This window comes from Calidris pugnax, unplaced genomic scaffold, assembly GCF_001431845.1.
Source record: "Calidris pugnax isolate Ruff unplaced genomic scaffold, ASM143184v1 scaffold171, whole genome shotgun sequence".
NCBI lineage: Eukaryota > Metazoa > Chordata > Aves > Charadriiformes > Scolopacidae > Calidris > Calidris pugnax.
In genome coordinates this window covers 2,139,876-2,155,284 of record NW_015091064.1, presented here as the reverse complement: position 1 = coordinate 2,155,284, position 15,409 = coordinate 2,139,876, and positions in this window count along the sequence as shown.

Sequence of the window (15,409 nt, the reverse complement as noted above, 5' to 3'; positions counted from 1 at the left end):
CTACATACACTTAACAGAGGTGTGCTTTGCCTGAAAGTCGGATCTAAATCCTTAATGGCATTAAAATTCTGAATAGGAATGGCGTGTAGATTTGAGTCCGGAATACTAGTCATTATTGCACTATACATCTGATAAATATGTAATCCTTCATACCATTTCTACTGAAGACACTTCAATTTGCTTTGGTGTGAATCTATGGAGAATCAGACCCACGCTCACTGATTTATATACTTTCATTGGGTGCAACATATCCCTTCAGGGGGTCAGATGACCCCCTGTCATCTTTTTATTCTAGGGTACTATGTAGCTTTATGCATAAGTATCTGTTTCCACTCCATACACATTTAAAACTCAAAAAAAAAAAAAGTACTTCTTTTGAAAAAAAAAATAATGTAAAAGAAAGTCTGTTATGTTTCTACTTTTAATTTAACACTGGTTGGGATATCTGCCAATGTAATATAGGCACTTTTCTGTGCACTGGAAAACCCAATTAGGACTTGTTCTTAGTTTGATTATCAGTCAGAAACATGCATACAGAAATATTCATTAGAGACCTACTGAGAGCTGTGATAAAGCAGCAGACAGCTGAATTATAGAGTCTGTCAGTAACCTCACTACAATTTCACATTTGCTTGATAAAGGACAAGTAACAAAATATCTAAGATGTAATTTGGTGCCCACTGGAACTGTACTTCATTATGGTAGATATTGTTCTGACTCTCTTCAGGAGGTTGGTGAGTGTTTCGTGACATGATATTGTGCACAAATGATAAATCACCAGGCTAAATGTTGCACCAGCCTTCCGTGCACATAGTGGTAACGCAGGCATCAGCTGGCGATTGCCTCTCAGTCACAGCCTAAACCCAGTAATTTAGGGGTTGGAAACGCAGGACAGATTCCAAAAGCTTGGACTCAAAATGATGATATTTTTAAAGGATGATGATTCCATTGACCCCACTCAACCAAATTAAATAATAGTTCTATACAGAAGCTAGACAAAAAGGGAAGAAAAATTATTCCTTTTGGGTTTATGAGTTGAATTTGTGTAAAATATTTGAGTTAATGTTAGATAGCTTTTTTTTTTTAGCTTACAGAACCTTTACTATTTGCCTTACAAACCCATTGGCAGTATAACACATGATCTGAAATGGTAATAGGCTTTCAGTAGAAATGGGAAGGACATATGCATGGAACTGTGATATCAGTCAGCTAACTAGATCAAAGTCTCTCATACAGTTTATTTAAAAAGCACTTGGGAAATCTGGTTCCAATAATGACTTCAATATGTTTTCCTTTCTAAACAGAAACAATATCACATTTGTAAATGAAAAAAAATGGCATTTGATCCTTTTATTGAATGTGGCGTTTTACTAACAAAGTTGTTCAAGATATATAAACTCCTATCCAAAATTAAATTATTCAAATAAATATTCAAAAACCCTAGCGAGGATACAGAATAAAGGTCCATTCAATATTCTTAACATGAATCAGAACCATTAGCAGTGAACTGGTTTCAGCAGTCCACAAATTGAACAAAAATAGTGGTAGTGTATATTCTTTATTTTGTTATTGAATTCTATTTAGACTAGGATTCCTTAGCAGACTTTATTATACACCAGGCATTGCATCAGCAAGTCTAAAATAAACACATTTAAATCATGTTACTAAACAAAACTGTTGAAAGATCAATTTCCCTAAGACATTCTGGCTGTGTGTGTATTCAATAATTTTACAGTATTCTCTGATGAAGGATTAAAACCATTTCTCTGTATGAAAATAAGACAGAGACTCATGCCCAAATGAACCACTTTAAAACATGCCCAGTCTTTGAGAAAAGCAGGATACTAAAATATAAGTATTCCCTTCTTAGCATCTTAATAATTTTCTAATTGGGAACTATATGTGTATTTTTGGCATAGTTATCCAAGATGCTTGACTGGTACATCTTACTTCAGTACTTGAAAGCTTTACAAGCTGTGAAAGCATTTTCCCTCAGAATAAGCTTCTCTGTCATATAAGGTAATACAGTTTTCCCCAAGTTTCCAGACAAAGAGCAGATGCACAGAAGCTATGTGTAGGTGTACATTAGCAGGTACAGGCAGAACTGAGCTCAGTCTTCCCGTGCTAATATTGGAATTGGAAATATGATGGGAAAAGACACCAATGTAGGCGTCTGCATCTAAATTTTTGGTCCAGACACAGTTCTAGCCACATGCTGTACCAGAGCTAACATTCTGTGCTGAAAATCTGGGGGCTGACTGTCACAGCAGAAGATGAGGCTGAAAGGGTAGTTCAGACCTCCTCCTTTTCTGCCTGTGTGTTCCTGAAAACTCATAGAGCCACAGAATGGCAGGTATTGGAAGAGACCTCTAGAGATCATCTAGTCCAACCCCCCTGACAAAGCAGGTTCACCTAGAGCAGGCTGGACAGGAACATATCCAGGCAGGTTTTGAATATATCCAGAGAGTAAGACTCCACAACGACTCTGGGCAGCCTGTTCCAGTGCTCTGCTACCCTCAAAGTAAAGTTTTTCCTCATGTTCAGGTGGAATTTCCTGTGTTTCAGTTTGCAACTATTGCTCCATGTTCTTGTTGCTGGGAGCTGCTGGAAATAGCCTGACCCCATCTTCTTCTCACCCACCCTTTAGATATTTATAAACGTTGATAAGATCCCCCCTCAGTCTTCTCTTCTCCAGGCTAAATAGACCCAGGTTTCTCAGCCTTTCCTCATGAGAGAGATGCTTCAGTTCTCTGATTATCTTTGTAGACTTCCACGGAACTCTCCACAGTAGTTCCTTGTCTTTCTTGAACTGGAGAGCCCAGAACTGGACACAGTACTCCAGACGCAGCCTCACCAGGGCAGAGTAGAGGGGTAGGATGACCTCCCTCAACCTGCTGGCTACACTCTTTAAATACACACCAGGATATCACTGGCCTTATTGGCCACAAGTGCACATGGCTAATTTGTCCACCAGGTCTCCCAGGTCCTTCTTTGCAGAGGTGTTTTCCAGCAGGTCAGTCCCTAACTTGTACTGGTGTATGGGGTTATTCCTCCCCAGGTGCAGGACCCTACACTTGCTGTTGTTGAACTTCATTACGTTCCTCTCCCAGCAACACTCTCGCCTGTCCAGGTCTCGCTGTGTGGCAGCACAGCATTCTGGTGTGTTGGCCACTTCTCCTGGTTTTGTATCACCAGCAAACTTGCTGGGGGTATACTCTGTCCCCTCACCCAGGTCATGGATGAATATGTTGAACAAGACCGAACACAGTACCAACCCCTGGGGAACACCATTAGTTACAGGCCTCCTCCAACTGGACTCTGCATTGCTGGTCACAGTCCTCTGAGATCCACCATTCAGCCAGTTCTCAATCCACCTCAAAACTCCTGTTTGCCTGGCCTGAAGTTAGCTCAGCTGTGTGGAAAAACAACTTAGAGATATTACTCAGCTAAAAATTTGGCCAGCAAAAAATATGGTCAGTTTTCCAACAGGTCAGGTCCTTTTTTTAGCTCACTGTGCAATGATGTGTTTCCTAGTGCTGATGCAAGGCGAGTTATGGGAACTTGCAACCACAGAAAGGTGGAGGAGGTTGGGATATCTGTCCTGATAGCACCAATGGTTAAAGTTGCATAAAGAAGATATGAACTCCACGCAGACTATATTAGCATGGATGTAGTACTGGAGAAACACCTAGTGACTTGCCCAGAAGTGAAGATTTCTTTTAGAGCAAGACTGGGAACCTGGAGATGAAACCTTATCTTCTTCGTTTTAGGCCACCCCTTTGCTCTCAGTGATCTTGTACATACCTGCTTGTTGGGAGGTATCAGGATGACATCTCCATATATAGTTGGAAATTAATGAGGTTTCACTTAGGCAAAGCACTTTTGATGTATGTTTAAAATTAAATGTGGTGATGATGAAAGATGATCTTAAGTCTGTGCCCATTGGCTCTGCTAAATCAAGATCTTCAGCCTTGACATAAAGTTCAAGGAATTGATAATGTGAGAAAAGGCCTATTGATTTCTGTAAGTCTTGGTTCAAAACAGCTCAGTTTTCCAGTACTTGGACCTGTTTTTAAGTATTATATTTAGAGCTCAGGAAAATGACACTGCCAACAAACACTAAACTGTGAATCTACCTCTATTTTTGTGGCTATATTCAGTCTTCTTGTACAAAAGAATCATTCTCAGGATAGACATTTAAACACACCTGTGGGGTTTGGGTGGTACTGACATTATGGTACATAGGTACCACGGAGAATCTAGCTTTTCTATCTGAGATTAGTGGGGTGGTCTGGCTGCTGGAAACGTATGGAGTCTGTAAGGATATTTGCAAACATGGTTGCTTACACACTTAGTTAGTTCAAGTTTTTATTTTCATTTTAAAGAACCATATACTTTTATAGAACCATAAAGGCACACAAACATGTTTATTAATACTGTATCATATATTTTTTTCCAGCTGAATTTCATTCTGAAAAAAACAACAAAGCCACAGCTGAATACCACATGAAAAATATTTAGCCTTGCAAGCACTATTTATATATCAAAAATCTTTATTAAAATCATGGGAGCACACTGCTGAGTAAAAACATCTGTCACTTCCCCTCCATCTTCTCTTTTTCCCCTTAAACAGTAACACCCACATTTCAAATGGCTGAAGAGTTTATTTAAGTTATTCTGAGCATATGGAAAGTCCCTGTACCATCCACACACAAAGACAGATAGCAGTGAAACTCTGAGATGAAAAGTCCTAAAACACTGAAGGGAAAAGAGTGAAAGAAAACACACTCATGATATGCCAGTGCTACACTGGATATGGTAGGTTTGGTGATATGTGTTCTGCGTAGTTCTAGGAACTGACCTTTTTCCCTCTGTCACTACTAAAGATTGGGTGTGTGAGCCATTTTTCTCAAAAGATATATTTATGCTTTGCTGACAAAGCTGTTTTTCATGTTTAAAAATAAAAATGTTCCTTATAATAGACATATAGTTATTCATACTCTGGAGGCTCCAGTCTCAGTATATGGAATACTGGAGAAGAAAAGGATACTCCCTGCCCTTGAATAGTTTATAATCTACTCTATAAATCTGTCATTCAATATAAATATAAAAAGCTGGCCAAAGTTTTTCTTCTTGTTTGAGCCTGTTTTTGCTTATGTTTCTTATGTATTGATACTAACCTTCCAATCTCTATGTTCTTGCTCGTGATTTATAGAATTGCACCTGTAAAGGAACATGTCACATCAAATGACTCGTTGGATGAGCCAGGCTACTGGAATGAGAGTGAGCTGCACCGCAGCACGATGGCTGTAGAGGCAGGAGGACTTATGAGATAGCACAGCAGCAGCAATAAGAACAGCGGACTGGAGTTTGTCTCTTCACTGATGGACAGGTTAGGTCACCCAGCTTCTGGGACTCTGTAGTCATTTCTCATGATTTTTAAGGGGAAAACCTTCTTATCTTCAGCAGCTGCATAATTCTTGATCAGACATTACATGACACTTCTTTTTCCAGAACACGGTTAATGACTCTGCCCTGGCCTCCTGCCAGGTATGCATTTATATGCTACTCCAGCCTTAGTTTATCTGCAGAATGAGAGCACAAGAAAAATACTGTGCACGTAACATATAGCAGAGTTCCTGTAGGGCAGTGCAAATGCTATGTACAACTGCGCTGCTAGGACAGTTTTGCCTCCTCCCCATCTTTTTCTCAGCTCTGTAGTCAAGTGAAAGTTTTTAAGTTTCTCCTTTTTAAATTTTATTTTAAAAACTTATTTTATAAATGTTTTCTCTTCTCCTTGAATGATAACTACATGACTAACTCTTCATTTCCTGAAGTTACAGAGGTCTCTGCTGAAATCATCTCTCAGACACACACAGGACCATTTTGTTGCTGGAGTAACTTAGTCCGTTCCATTAAGGAAGCAGTCTGGCTTTTGAAGTTGTGTGTTTGGGTTTTAGAAATATCATTGTTTCTGCTAGTGAATCTGGCTGTCAGGCTTAAGGTCAATAAAAGCAAGAATAGTTTTAACCTGGGGACTTCTCTAGATCTCATGAGCAAGATATAGATGACTATAAATTTAGACTGAATTAAGTTAGAACAGTAATTCAGATACAGCAAATGGTTTTCAGTATTTCTTAGAGATCCAGAGATGGTGAGAGAAAACTACTGTAGATTTTGGCAAATGTTGATGTTTCATAAATATGTCAGGTACCAAGGTGTTTTTATCTAGTTAAAGTCTGCTGCGAAATTTGTGTAAGCGTGGTTGATGAAGTTTGTGGTTTAAGTCCCCACAAGTCATCTTCTTTTCCCTCCACAGCTGCTACGCTGTGACATCCAGTGTTTGGAAAAGAGGAAACACAGCTGGTTGCTTTTTCAATGCTGTCATTGACCCTTACCCTGTCCATTAATTGTCCATCACTGGCAATATCTACTCTCCTACCTTCTCATCAAACACTTCCATATTCAGATGTGCCTAATCAGTTCTCAAAGACATGATTGATGGAAAAGTCAGCCACAAGTCCAGGTCTAGGCCATGGCATGGCAAAGGAGTTGTACACAGTACAGACGATGTGCTGTCCACCCACTTAAACAGTCTGCAGCTGCAGTAGTTGGCATCTGTGATGCATTGAATCTGCAAAAGTACAGGATTGAAGGAGAGCAAGTAGTTACTATTCTCTGAAAGACACTGCCAGGGGACTTGCTTTCAGTCTCAGAGTGAAAACCAAAGTGCTGGTAGAGGGGAGCCAGAGTGGAGAAGGAGGTGCAGAGCTGTCTGCACATTCAAACAGAACAAGCTGGTCTTGAAAAGAGCCTCATATCACCAGTGGGGAAATAACTCAGTCTGAAACAAACATTTCTGAGGCATCCAAAGTTTGTTCCAAACAGTTAAATGATAAAAGGCTGCATCAAGTATAGTAAAAATTGCCAAATGATCCTTCCAAGACTAAAACTCCATTGTTCAAACTTCTGTTTTTAGAACAGCTCTGGCATAGACTTGGCCCAAGATAATGAACACTTTTAGAAACAATGCTTGGGTACAGTTCAGGAGTTGGCACTGGCCAAGGATACAACCATCTTACTCTGAAGGCCTGAAGGTTTAGTAGTATGAATAGGACATACTAGGCGATTGATTTCATTTCCAGAGAGCACATTTAATTTATCAGTACAGATTTCCAACCTCCAAAGTTGAATGTTCCTGTAGTTGCCAATGGTCCCCAAAAGGACAGAAGAAAATGTCCTCAAACTGATGTGCTGCTTCTTGTGTCCTGCAAGCAACAGTTCAATGCAACTCTGGGTATCTCTTAACACAGATTTTCACTGGTAAGGTGGCATCTAAAACTAAGGTACAAACTTTTTTGGATCCTTTTTCAGTGCCTCTGAAGAAGCTTAGATGTTAAATCAGACAGACATAGGTAGGCAGTGCCACTTGCAGTACACAGCAGCACACAAGGAGGTGATAAACCTGTGTTCAGTTCAGATGGCAAACTAGATGCCCAGTGAACCATTCATAGGCTGGTCAGACTTTGACTTAACTTTGTAATTTTAATAAAACAAAACTTTAGTTTGTGTTGCAAAGGACGTTCCACACCCATGTTCTGTTTAAACATTGAAACAGGCACGCTTTCTTTTACCTTGTATTAAATGCTTGAATTTAAGAAAATAGAGGAGAACTGATTCCTAATCCAAAGTAAAAATCTCCAAAACCTATGTGACTGCTGCTCCTTCAGCAGCTAGATTTTATTGTTTCCCATTTCCCATGCAGTTGTCACTGTCAAAGCTGCTCTCTGCAGGTGGCAGTGCCTTGCTGCTAAATAGTGAGAGAGAGCCGAGAGAGGAATCCAGGGCTGCTGCCAAGAGAGGGGATTTGCTTGCAGGCACATGAAGAGGACAGCAAGCAGGATGGATGGTTGAGGATGTTGGCAGCATGAAGAAAAGGCAGTTGTAGGGGTGGGGGAACAGAGGAGATACCCTTAAAAGCAGAAGAGGGAAAATCCAGATGAGGAAACAGAAAAAGGAGAAGCTTCCATTATGCTAGCTGCAGAGGAAGGAAAAGAAAAAGAAAGGAACGAAGTGAAGGCTTATGTGAGAGTAAGGAATATTTCTAAGTATTTCACTGCCATGGCCCCCTGAAGAAGCAAAGAGTGGTAGGAGGCTGATGGCTGGTTTTGCACCTACAGTAGTCATCTGTGTCTGCATGATTGATAAAGAATACACCCACTGCATATTATATGAGGATGGGAAATCCCAGTTAGATTTTCCCTTAACGGGTCATCTTAAGAAAAGATTAAGGATTGTTCCTCAGTCTTTTCCTAAGAACCTTCACAGCCTTTCAGCCATCTCTTATTTCCAAAGAAAATGAGTGATTACCTCTGAATTCACAATCAGCAAGCTTATCACTGCGTTACTGGTCTGATAACATAAATGTCAAAGGATTTAGGGGAGCAAAGGAATGGATCTCAAAGTGCAAAGATATGACCTGATCTTATATGGCAAAGCAACCTATGAGCACCTGAAAAACATCTGACTTACCATGGCAAAAGGAATGTTTGGAGTCCATATTTTTTTCTGAAAGTTTGCCCCAACTTTAATCTGATTATACAATTACATGGTCATTCTTTGTTGCAGTCTCTTCTCCTCTTTCTTCCTTTCTTCCTTTCTTCTTTTCTCCCTTTCCTTTTTCCTTTTCCTTTTCCTTTTCCTTTTCCTTTTCCTTTTCCTTTTTCCTTTCTCCTTTTCCTTTTCCTTTTCCTGTTCCTTTTTCCTTTCTCCTTTTCCTTTTCTCTTTCTTTTTTCTTCAGGGAAAGGAAAAAGAACCAACAAGAGGAGATGAGAATGGATTGTGGAGAAAGACCTAAGTAAAGGAGTTGGTGAGTGCTTGCAAACTTCTAGGTCAACTAGAGTATTTTGCATTGCAGATTTAAATTCTTTCTTATGAAAAGGTTAAGCATCCAAATAAATGGACAGCTGCATTTCATTAAATAGTACCTCTTCTTACATCCACAAATTGTCCTCTAAATATCACTGTTTACGAAATATTAAATAATTCTTTGGGGAGGGACTTGTCCCACAGACTGTATATTTATCTACTAGTTCATGACATTTTAGTGGTCAACTGTAAGTTAATCTCACTTTGTTTCTTATTCTATTCCTGTTTAATACTGAGTTACTATTAAACATTTTAAGTAATTATTAAACAAAATTCTTCTGCTAAGAATTATGAAATAACTCTTTGCTTCCCAAACTAAATGGCCTATTTCACAGCTTCTTGTAAGGATGAAGCAGTATGTATCTTTGCCAGTGAAGATAGGGAATCACGGGACTCAGTAACAGACCTTAGGGAGCTGGACAAATTGGCAGTGTACAAAACAGTTGCTCTGAAAACAATTGTGTCGCTAAAGCATCAATTCTCATTCATATGTAATGTCATGATCCTGCTTCTACTGAAATAATTGGTAAAGCCTTTCCGAATTCCACTGGGACTAAGATTGGTCTTTTGGGCTTCCATTCTGCAAACACGCGTGCACATACTGAACAGACCTATTCACATGATTAAGTTAAGCATGCAAATAAGTCTTTTCACTTGTGGTTTGTACATTACTGTTTGGAAAATGGAAAAGTTGCTTTTCTTTCTGAAACCTTTGGTGTGAAAAATCCACTGTTTCCATTGATTCTAAATGAAAGATATTGACTCATGAGGAGAAAACATACTTTTTTGTATGTGTGTGTGTGTTTAAATCCTAAATATGAGAAATGGTGGTTACAAAGGGCCTTTGTCCCCACAAAAGTTAGCTGCAGGAAGAATTTCATTAAGTTGTTTACTGTTCATGTCCCTTTTCCTTCTAGATGAGTCTTGAAAATCCAGACAACCCTCAAGGAAATACATAAATCAAGAAAAATATATTTGAGCAGAATAATAAAAGAATGTGTTCTACCAAGATGACATTGTTCAAAATTACTTGGTCAAAATTATTATCTTTCCAGGAACAGACTACCTTTTTTAGGCATCATGTAATAGAAAGAGAAGAAAACAAAACAAAACAGAAAGAAAAATGATAAAAGACTTCCTTGCTTTTATATCATGCTACATGCTCTTTTCCTATATCTCTGCTCACCAACCACTCTTCTCTAAAAATGACTCACATCCTGTTTCCTCACTTTGGAACCTAGTGAATTGTACATATTAAATTTCTTGAATTACATGAGCACTCTGCCCACTAATCCCACTAAAATGCGAGGATTTATGCTAGCATTCCAAACCTGGAACAAATGTCAATATCTGCATTTTATCTAAGTAAACAAGGTTGTCAGGGAATTCCTTTTTCTTTCCTGCTTTCCAGGAAATATGGAATTCCTTTCTTTCAGCTAATAAACTGGCAGATATTGGAGCTGCAAACTGGTGGGAATTAGTATGGTATTATTGCTGGGGAAAAGGTGTACAGCCAGGATAGACATTGTACTCTCAGTGACAGCTGGTGTTATTCCACCTGGCATGAGAGGGGCCGAATTTGTCATTGCTGCTCTGGAGCCTGCACTCTGTGTGTGATGGAAGGGGGAGCAGGGTCTCAAAGAACTAAACTCTCCATACCCACTGCAAAGGTCTGAGGAGAGACCATGAGGTTAAACAGGGACCTGTGTTCACAAAATCAGATGTTGGACATCAATCTTGGATTCTCCCCTCTCGGTACAGTTTTGTTCTTACATTTTCTTTATATCTAATGCACGCTGTATATGTACACTGACTTGAAGCAGGGGATAAAAGCCATCACCTCCCTTGGAGCACTTACATATGAGCCTGTGATTATATTTCTGATTTCACATTTTCTTTCTCACTTTTCCATTGAAATTAATCTCAAATTCTTTTCTGCAAAATGTCTCAATTTTAACCATGTTTTGTTGCTGCCACAGTAACATATGCCACAGTTACATATGTGAACAAATATTTTTCAAGATCACAAACTTCAGCTTATTCGAAGATGGATTTTTGGGTTGCTTTTGGTCTATTATATATTTGGTCCAATTGGGCTAAGGATCACAGGTTTTCTACCTCCTTTTGGGCTTTAGCACTGCCTGGAAAACTTGTTTCTATTTCACAGTCTCTGCTCTTCATAGCTATGTATGAAGAACTCCTTTGATCTGAACTTCAGATGAAGCATCCTTGGACTTTAATGATAGGACAATAGGTACAATTTGGGTTTTACAAAATGGGGAGTCTTTCTCTAAGACATGTAAAATTTAGTTACAGACAGCACCAGCATAGAAATAGCTTTGCCTGGCTGACACACACTGAGGTAAACTGCTTTCCAAAGTTAGGTAGAGGTAGAGGATTTCCTGTAAGATCAGCAAACTTACTATGATTACTGTTTGTGTGCTTACCTCTGTAGCCCAGGGTATGGATTTAATCGTGTGAAGAGCCGGAGGTGTCTGGCTTAGTTTCCTAGGACATCAGCCTTCCCTGTTCTCTGCTGGTGGCAGAAAAAAAAAAAAAAGCAAGCAACTGCTTTATTTATTAAACTTAGATTTTAAAAGACTTCTGGGAAAAGTTTTGATGCCTGTGGAGTGCATTGGGAATTGCTGTCCTTCCAGCATTTCTGAACAAAACAAGCCTACACAATTTTCTAAGTTTCAGAGTACTTCAGTTGATGACTTGAACGGCCTCACCTTTTACTGCACTCCGCTAGACACTTCAACTCAGCTGCCGGCTGGCAACTAAAATAAACCTTTAAGATACAATTGCAGTTCTGTGTACAAGAAATCACTAAGCAGTGAGAGTCAAGGTAGATTTAAAAAAAAAATAGCTGCAGAACTTTTCTTCCTGGGACTTTCTCAATGCTGTTCAACACTTTTCAAAAAATGTACAAAAAATCCCAAAGAGAATAAGAAGTAGCTGATGCTATAACTAATTATATGTAGAGAGAATTACCTTTAGCTGCCAAATGGATTATTTTTTTTCCAGTCCATTACATCCCAAAAGGTGGATGTCTCCAAAAGTTGCCCAAGACACAGGCTTGGGCTGATGAATTCCCAGTCACTGAGAAGGAGCTGCAAACAAGTGATTTGCCAGGTGCACCTCAGGATAAATAAGCCTTCTAGACCTGACTTGTTTCTTTGACTGCGAGTAAGCATAGATGATTAAAGACAGCAGATCTCAAACACTAATGTGTTATCCTCCAACTAAGAAGCTTAAGTTTCCAAATGTGTCAGAGGCCTCCTGGGCTAAGGAATTTTGTGCTGGGTCTTTCTGCTCTTGTTAAAACCGTGTAGTCTAAAGTCAGTCAAAAACATGCAAACACTAAGAGTTTTCTGCCAATTTTCAAAACAAAGTTTTATAGGCTCTTTGTGTGCATTCCCTGTGTGATTAACAGGACTGTGGATGCCTGATGAGGTTTTAGAGTAGAGGGCTTTTTGTATGTCTGCTAGAAAAAAAAATGTTCTATTCTTCATTTTTGAGTTGTTAAGAGACCAGGTGGCCTTTTTTACTTTACTTTTTACATGCCTTCATTGATGCATTTGTTAAAATATGTGACAGTTTATATCTGGACTTCGTGGTGTAAATTTAAGGCCAAACTTGACTCACTCAGAAATGACTGAGAGACTTTTTGTAAGCTTGTAAGCTGCTACAGGCATTGAATCAAACTAATATGAATCAGTAAAAATCTACAACACAGGAAAATGCTATCTTTATGTTTCTGCTAAGTAATTATGTTTCATAATCTTTATGTTTCTGCTAAATAAACACACAATATAATGTTATATTTTGAGAGACATATTTTTCTATAATTCAATCTTTATATTCTTTTAAGGTTTAGATTTATTTGGCTGGAAAAACACACATTTGTATGAAGGTATCTGAGACACAGAAGAGGTTGTTTCATTCATATTTTTATATGCTTATATGTATACAGATGTATGTGCATGCACACAAACATTTTCACTCTAGGAGTTTTAAACACAAGCTTAGTGGAACTTCTTTTTAATATAATAACCTAATAACTGGCAGCAACCAAGTAATTCTGTGAGAATTTCCATCATTTATGCATATTTGTCACAAAGAACAACAAAACTCATTTATTTATAGCACATCAACCTCTTTCCCTAAACATCTAACCTTATGAGTATATCAGATGATATATTTCATTACTTAGTGTAAGATTACACCAATTTTTGAGCTAAAGCCTGACAAGCCAGAGTTTTAAGTGGTAATCAGCAATAATGTATTGCTTGTACCTTAAAGTCACTATTGGTGATTTAGTGATTAATTATCTGACTGCCGTGTAGTGCTTAAAATAATCTAAATGCATAGGGTAAATTAGTTGATCACGAGAAAAGTCTGTCATGCAAATTCAGTTCTTATAGAACCTTCCTGTCACACTCATCAATGACAGCCTAAGTGGGTCACCAGAGTGGATGGCCCCTGTTAATTTATTTTCTCAGACATGCAATACATATTCATGATATCCTGCTGTTTGTCTGTCACCTCAAAGAAACTCTCCATCTCCTCCAAATTATAATTAATGAAAATATGCACAGTTAGGCTTAGGGGCTTGGAAAAAGAGATACTGGTATTATGTTGCAGGGGATTGCATGGTATTGGTATCCGCAGTTGTTTGCTAATGTGGTAGAGAAAAAATACTACATTGCCCAGTGCCTTCCTTTTTCTGCCTTCCAAACAACAGATGTAAAAGACCATGTAATATAAAAAAAAAAAAAAAAAGAAAAAGTATGTGTGTGTATATATAAATACATAAAAGTATACAGAAGCATTATTCACAGGGGAGCTTTTAGTAGCATACTATTCTAATCTAAAGAATTTTTTTTTATGCTATCACAGTAAAAGATCTATATGGAAGCCATCCTCACACACACATTTCTCAAGATTATACTTGCCTATTTGCCTAGGTTGAGCATTTTTTGATAAGTATGCCTTTTTATCCAGAATTATCCATATTAATATTTCCTGTCATCACCACAGCATTATGTGATATAGGAAAAGATACATTGTGTGTATCTAATATCTTCCAGATCTAAACAAATGCACCTTGTATCCAAACTAGTGAAAAGATAGAGGTAAAAACATGTAAACAAATGCACATTACTACACAAGTAATGGCAATAACAATGAGACCAATTGTACAGTCACATGATAAATTGCTAAACCATGCTATAAATAAAATTCATCTCATGCGTCTTCAATTTATCAGTTACCTTTGACTGTCTCATCTTTTTCCTGCCACTAATCCATCTCCTCTAAGACTGTCTTGAATATTCCACACCTCCAAGCAGCTTCAGACAACTGTCTGTTAAGTAAGAAAAAAAGAAAATTCTACTACCAAAGAAGAGATTGTTCCATAAGGAGCTTTTCCAGCACTGATACCTCACAAAAAAAAAATAAAATATGTGCAACTCTGAGTCCTGGAAAAGTTGCCATTATTGTGTTTTATTTAGCTCTGCATTGGTCTGTGTTTTTCCCCCTGTTCTTATCAGAATCACAGGTCTACTTTCAAAATGTTATAGGTAATTTGGGAGTAATAACATCTTCGTTTCGATGCTGTCTTTATTCCTAGTTAATGAATGACAACTGAGTTTAATTTCACCCAAATACAAAAGTTTTAAAATGTTAAATTTCTGTACATGTTTGCAGTCATTTTGAAATCTTTCTGGTCAGAAAGAGGGGCATTAATACAGGAAAATAACAGGAATAATAATTTTTTAACAGTTCTATGCATTTGAAAAATAGTTCTTCTGTTGATAATATGTGAGAAATTCATGAGTGAAGTGGAAGGATTTTATTGCTGACCTGCATGACTTACTTGTGGCTTTGTCACTCATAAATAATGTATTCAGCCCGAACTCATGCCACTGAAACATTTATACCACAACACATCATTGTGTATGTTATATAAATATTTATTATGATGAATTATTAAAATGAGAAATGAATATTTATTCGTCTTGCAGCATGAGTATATGCATGTATGTATATTCTGTGTTTAGATAGATATGCACATACAAAAATATTTAGGTCACTCTATACACATGGATATATGTGTATATGGATTCTCCCATATATGTGTACTCCCATATATGTATATATATACCCATATACATACGCACATCTGGATGTACACAGGTTGTAATTCTGGAAGGCTGTAACCATGCTTTTTATAGATGTACATTAATTATAAATAGAAACATCCACATGAAAGGTGGAATTATGTACATTTAATATTTTTTAATTATCTGTGATTAATTCTGACAGGATCATGGCTTAGCTGCAACTATCATAACAAAGGCAGGCAAAGGCCTCCATCGAGCAGCATCCAAGTCTCTAAGAACATGTCTTTCATTAGCCAAGATTTACAACACAGGAGAACTGTTTCAGCCACTGTTTTCACACGTTTGTCTGCTT